Source organism: Cervus canadensis, chromosome 1 (assembly GCF_019320065.1).
Source record: "Cervus canadensis isolate Bull #8, Minnesota chromosome 1, ASM1932006v1, whole genome shotgun sequence".
In the NCBI taxonomy this organism is placed as follows: Eukaryota; Metazoa; Chordata; class Mammalia; order Artiodactyla; family Cervidae; genus Cervus; species Cervus canadensis.
The window spans coordinates 19,049,128-19,056,241 of NC_057386.1; positions in this window are offsets into that span (position 1 = coordinate 19,049,128).

Consider the following 7,114-nt stretch of genomic DNA (forward strand, 5'->3'; position numbering starts at 1 on the left):
GGTGTTGCAGAAGACTCGTGAGAGTCCCTTAGACAGCAAGGAGATTCAACCAGTCCACCCTGAAGGAAATCAGTTCTGAATATTCATTGGAGGGACTGATGTTGAAGCTGAAGTTCCAATACTTTGGCCACCTGATGCGAAAAACTGACTCATTTGAAAAGACCCTGATGCTGGGAAAGATTGAAGGCGGGAGAAGAAGGGGATGACAGAGGATGAGGTGGTTGGATGGCATCACCGACTCAATGGACATGAGCTTGAGTAAACTCCGGGAGCTGGTGATGGACAGGGAGGCCTGGTGTGCTGCAGTCCATGGGGTTGCAAAGAGTCGGACATGACTGAGCGACTGAATTGAACTGAACTGAACTGATGGGACCGGATGCCATGATCCTAGTTTTTTTTAATGTTGAGTTTTAAGCCAGCTTTTTCTCTGTCCTCTTTCACCTTCATCAAGAGGTTCTTCAGTTCCTTTTCACTTTCTGCCATTAGAGTAGGATCATTTGCATATCTGAGGTTGTTGATATTTCTCCCTGCCTGGCAATCTTAATTCCAGTTTGTGAGTCATCCAATCCAGCATTTCACATGATGTACTCTGCATATAAGTTAAATAAGCAGGGCAACAATATGCAGTCTTGACATATTCCTTTCCCAATTTTGAACCAGTTCGTTGTTCCATGCCCTAGTCTAACTGTTGCTTCTTGTCCTGCACACAGGTTTCTCAGGAGACAGGTAAGGTAGTCTGGTATTCCCATTTCTTTAAGAACTTTCCACAGTTTGTTGTGATCTACACAGTCAAAGGGTTTAGCATGGTCAATGAAGGAGAAGTAGATGTTTATTTTTTAATTCCCTTGCTTTTTCTATGATCCAGCAGATGTTGGCAATTTGTTGGGAAAGTGAGGAGGAAGCACTTCATCCGGGCCTTGTGAGATTTCACCTGTAGATGAACAAATTTCATCTGTAGATGAACATCTGTGGAAGTATAGATGAATCTGTGCTTCTTTTAGGCTGAAGAAGTAGCATTTGAAAAGGGGCAGAAACCCAAAAGGAAACATGTGTCTCAGAATGGTGATGAGCTTGGTATTAAGCAAGGGACTGGAGGCTTCCCTGGTGGCTCAGTGGTAAAGAATCTGCCTGCCAGTGCAGGAGACACGGGTTCAATCCCTGATCCGGGAAGATCCCACATGCTGCAGAGCACTAAGCAGGTGCATCACCATTGCTGGGCTTGTGCTCTAGAGCCTGGGAACCTCACCTACTGAGCCCGCGTGCCCTACAGCCCATGCTCCACAATAAGAGAAGGCACCACAATGAGAAGCCCATGCACTGCAATGAAGAATAGCCCCTGCTTGTGCCAACTAGAGAAAAGCCCATGCAGCAATGAAGACCCAGAACAGCCTAAGTAAATAAACAAAAATTTTTAAAACAGCATCTTCTTAAAAAAAAAAAAAAAAAAAAAGCATAGGGCTGGGGAGTGTGAACACTTTGGAGACCATGTTTGGGAGCTGGGATTGTATCCTGCAGACAATGGGGAGTCATGGGGTAGGGGTGGGATGGAGGACTCAACATTCTGAAGAAATTACTGCAGCTTTCTGATTTCTTGGAAGAAATTAAGCAATGACTTATGTACATACACACATGGACCCATAATCCTCCCTCCTGCCTCTTAATTAGATCCCCACTTTTCTGTCAAATAAGGCAGAACACCTTGTCCCCAGAAGCATAGCATCTCAACAGCCACTGCAGACTAGATCCATGCCATGCCATGCTCAATCGCATCCGACTCTGTAACACTGTAACCCACCGAGCTCCTCTGTCCAAGGGATTCTCCAGACAAGAATACCGCAGTGGGTTGCCATACCCTCCTCCAGGGGATCTGCCCGACCGAGGGGCCAAAGACTAGACCCTGGGGACCTCAAATCCTCTTCTCTTAGACCTGAAATGAGCCTGGCCACCAATACCCAGTAAATGAGAAAGGTCACTTTGCCTGTGAGCAGGCAAATCCAAATCCATGGCCAACCAGCTATGGAGACTTCCCCAGGACAGCAGCCTGGAAGAGATAGAGGGAAGGCGAAGGAATAGTCAGGAGGACTGAAAAGAGCTGCAGCCCACCCTCACCTCACCTGCTTTCTCCTTTTCACCTTGGCAGTGTCCCTGCCTGATCTACCTGAGAGGAGTTTTCAGGTTACTGGGACTCAGCCTCTTCCCTTCCATGGGGGGGCCTCTGACCTCATAGCTAGCCTAGCTCTGCCCAGAAAATCTGATGCTCCTATCCAAACATCAGCCCAGACACCAGGAGCTAGAGAGGCCTAAGTGGAGGAGGCTGTAAAGTTCAGATACACCAGGGAAAGGAGGCAGCCAGAGAGACCTTGCGCATACATTCACAGAGAGATTGAAATGGGGCTTGTCCCTGTTAACTTGGCATTGTTTACCCAATAACTTTGGGCTTCCCTGGTGGCTCAGAGGTTAAAGCGTCTGCCCGCAATGCGGGAGACCTGGGTTCGATCCCTGGGTCGGGAAGATCCCCTGGAGAAAGAAATGGTAAGCCACTCCAGTATTCTTGCCTGGAGAATCCCATGGATGGAGGAACCTGGTGGGCTATAGTCCAGGGGTTGGAAATGAATTATCTTTAGTCCTGAGCCAAAAGTGAAAGTGTTAGTTGCTCAGTCGTGTCTGACTCTTTGCAAGTCCACAGACTGTAGCCCACCAGGCTCCTCTGTCCATGGAATTCTCCAGGCAAGAATACTGGAGTAGCCATTCCCTTCTCTAGAGGATCTCCCTGACCCAGGGATCGAACTCAGGTCTCCTACATTTCAGGTGGATTCTTTACCATCTGAACCATCAGTGAAGCCCACTCAATTTGTTCTATGGTTTGTTAACTGTATGGGAGGTGGGCGAGAGGGACACAATCATCTTAAACAGTACATATAACAACCTCTAGGAGTTCTAGTCCAGCTTACTGAACTACCTGTTCTCTGGTTAGTCCAGGCTCTGTCAGGATGAAGTTTCTTTGGCTCTTGATATTAGTCATGTCCAATTTGTGTGAACAAAGGAGAGGAGATTCAGTATGTGTATGAGGTCTGCAACTGCTGTGTATATGTGTATTGTTTGTCTCACCAAGAATGCCCAAGAAATTGAACATCTCAGTTGCCTCTAGTAACACAAAATGGGTTGCCAGGGGAGAGATGATAAAATTTTGCCAGAGCCGTATATGACTTTTTAATTTTGTACCAAGTGCATGTCTTACCTATTCAGATCAATAATGGTTTGGAACATTTACCAACCGTGTTTTAAGCAAAATCAACATAAAAGGTCAATTCAATAGCTTCTGCTTTCAACTCTGCAGACACAATTGGGAGAAGAAAAAAAAAAAAAAGGTCTGGTTACTACCTTCAAGAAGCAGAGAGAAAATTACAGAGAACCAAACACAATTTAAAATCACACCAAATGATTCTGAGAATAAGGATCCAGCCTGGGAAACCAGGAAAGTCAGAGAGATCGGAACTGGGTAGAAAAGTGATCTGTACCATCTGGGAAGGCATGGGAGGAGTTCCAGAGGCCAAGCCCCACCCAGCAGGAGTTTGCAAGGGGTGGGGGTGGGAGGTGCAGAGAGAAAATTTTAAAGAGAGAGAAGCACAGCTAGAAGAGTCCTGCCCTTGAGATAACCAGTCAGTTAAGTAGGGAAAGAAGGTGGGACCGTGAAGAACCAGCCCTTCACATATCACTGGAACTTCAGGGGTCCCTTCCCCAATCAAGACTCAGTTTCTTTGTCTATAAAATGAAAGGTTTGGCCCAGAAAGATCTCCAGGTGCCTCCCAGCTCTAATATTCTCTGATTTGATAGCTGCAGCCTTCTGCAAACGTGCATAAAATAGATTAGTTTTAGCAGTAGTAAAAACAAAACTGAAAATCAGATTTATCATTTTAATTAAATATACTTTACATTCTCAATTTCTAGGGAGCAAAATGCTTCCCCCCACCATGAGTTTTCCCTTTGTGGGAGACATTCGTGTCTGATGTGCAATTTAAGAAAATACTGAACCACCCCCTAAGAAGATACACAATTTAAAAGACCCTAACAGGTAGTAACAAGAAAATGGGACTTGTAGGGGGAAAAAAAGAACATAAGAAAGAAACGACAGGGAGGGAAGGGTCAGCTGGGTCAGGACATCAGAGGACTGGGGATCAGGCTGGTAAAAACAATATGCTTTTGTCTCTACCTGGCTCTCAGATGAGGATGGGTATCAGGAGGTAGGAGTCCGGTCCATTCTCCCATCCGCCCCCCCCCAACCTCCACCCTCAGGTGACAGAAGGCGGATTGATGTCTGAACTTTAGAGTACTCAACTATAAAACGGAATTAAAAAGACTTACTTCGAAGAATGCTGGGAAAAAGGAATTAGATAACCTATCTGAAAAGGCTTAGGAAAACAATAACACGTAAAGCACACAAGCACACGTGAAAACACCATATTTCGGAAACTCAAACTGGGATCCAGAACACCTGGGCCCCATCCAGAATACCTGGGAGCGGTATTGTGTCCTCTCAGTGTGCACTCCCCTAACATCCTTCTTTTCTGCCATCCTCTCTCCACCCAGGTGTTTGGTCCCCACGGAGTGAAAAGAAAGCAGTGCCTTTGCCAGAACGAAGCATCATTTCCTAGGCTCTGGGTTCCATGGCCCCAGATTGTAAATCAACCAACCATGGCTGTAAATTACCAGATAAATCTGGGCTGGGGTCGCCAGCCAGGACAGCTGAGAATCAACAGGAGAAATAAATCTATAGCAGCAGTCCCCCGAGTTGCAGAGAAGCCCTTACGATGCCTCAGGGGGAGTCAGGGGCGTGGGGTAACAAAAGAGTTTCTAATTTGGGGGGAAGAACACTCAGAAATAAAATCACGAATTCCCCCACCACCACCACCACTCTTTCCTTCAAAAAGAGTCCAGGGGAAGTCAAGCATCCAGGCTTCAGCCTGCTGTGAGTTCCTTGCCACTGCCTTAGCGAGCTGGGGCATCCACTCGGTGGTCCATTATTCGAGATGACAAGAGCAAATATAGACACTCAGAGAACTGAGGAGAGACTAAGTGGAATAAATGGCATTTAATCTGTAAAGAGAGAAATTGCCTCCCCTTGGCAGCGCCCCGCCCAGCGGGAGCTATGGCCCCTCATAATTCAAATCCTCACTTAATTAAAAAGGGAAAAGAATCATCATGGATTCTGCCCAACTGGCTCCTACTCCTCTCTCATCCTTCAGGCTGCTGACATTTGTCCGTTTGTCTATCTTTGACAGAAAGGGAAAAATTTCAAAAGGGGAAGGAAAAAAAAAGATACTGTTAGATCCTGCAGTTTTCAGAGACGTCTCCTTCCTGAGCAGGGCTGCCTTGTTTAAAGACCAAGGGCTGAAATCTAAACAAATAGGGGAGGGACTTCCCTGGCGGTCCAGTGGTTAAGACTCTGTGCTTCCACTGCAGGGGGCCTGAGTTTGATCCCTGGGAACTAAGGTCTTGCATGCTGCACAGTGAAGCCAATAAATAAATAAATAAACTAATTTTGTTAGGGGAAGAGACAGAGCAAGACAAGGAAGACTTGGCTTTTACGTAGGAGAGTCCTGAGTGGCTGTAGCAGCAAAGAGGAAAAGCTAAGGTCAACAGCACCTTCTGAAAAAAATGACTTTCCTCAGGGACACCCTTTGACCTCCTAGACTCTTCCCACCACTAGGCTCAAATTTCCTCCCCAGACAATATTACAGATGAAAGGAGGACAGATTTATTTAGCCTTGTTTACAAATATTAAAATGTTCCTCATAGGGTGTCTGACCAGTTCTTATATAGCTCTCCAAAAGGTGACTCCCCGGGGGGGCGTCCTAAAAATCAACCCTTACCAGGGACTGGCTTGGCCCCATGGAGGTCACTGTTTCCGTCCTTCTACTCCTGAGAATCACTCTGGATGGGTTGGGGCGGGGGGCAGATGGGGGAGAAGAATCTCCCACCTCAGATTCCTGACTGTGGACTCTAGCTGCTGCACAAGATCTCACGAGAGTCTTGCTGTGGTTACCACCTCCGCCTTTTTCTCCCAAGGTTCCCAAGTACATTCCATCCCTACAACACCCAAGAGAGAAAGAGGTCCGGTTTTTACCCACAGCTTCATCTTTGGGACTTTTCTCCTGGGACAGCTGTCCTCTACCAGGGCGCCCTCTGGGGTTGCTCAAGGGATCCACTTTACCCCTACCTTTCCTCTAGCCAGACCACGTGCTCCCAGCCAACTGTCTGGAGGGAGAGCCTCTCCCTTTTCTGCGGGGTCGGGGGTGAGGGGCGGTGGGGCGTGTCGTCTCAAGTGTCCCAGCCAAGTGGAAGGTAGAAAGGAACAAGGGAAGCAATTGCCTCATTCCCTCCCAAGCAGAGTTTCCAGAAGTGCTGCCTTTTCAACCACTTTTAAGATCACATATATTGACAAGATGTTTGTGACGATATCTAGGATAAAAGACATTAGGGCAGTGGTTCTTTAACCTGGGGGAGGTGTGGGATCATACACTCATCTGTGATGGCTCTGATAAAACCTCTGGACCTCTCATCAGCAAAATACACGGATGCAGATGGTTGGTTTCAGGGTGTAGTGTATCCATGGACCCTGGGCTCAGAACCCCTGCAGTATAGAGGAAGTAATATGAGAAAGTCAGACTGTGAGACAAGGACAGTCCAAGAGTCCAAAGTGAAGTCCAAAAGTGGCACTTTCTTTTTTCTGACTCATCAGCCCATGGTGCTCATGCTAAGTCACTTCAGTTGTAGCCAACTCTTTGCGACCCCATGGACTGTAGCCCGCCAAGCTCCTCTGTCCGTGGGATTCTCCAGGCAAGAACTGGAGTGAATGGCCATTTCCTTCTCCAGGGGAAATTCCCGACCCAGGGATCGAATCCACATCTCATGTCTCTTGCATTGGAGGCAGATTCTTTACCACTAGGGCCACCTGGAAAGCTACCAGCCCATGGGAAAGACCCCATGTTCCCTCAGCTCCAGGGCCAGACCCTATTCTCTGATTCATTCCCTTGGTGATATCTCCAGTTTGGAAGACACTAAAAGGCTTCCCTGGTGGCACAGATGATAAAGAATCTGCCTGCAATGCAGGAGA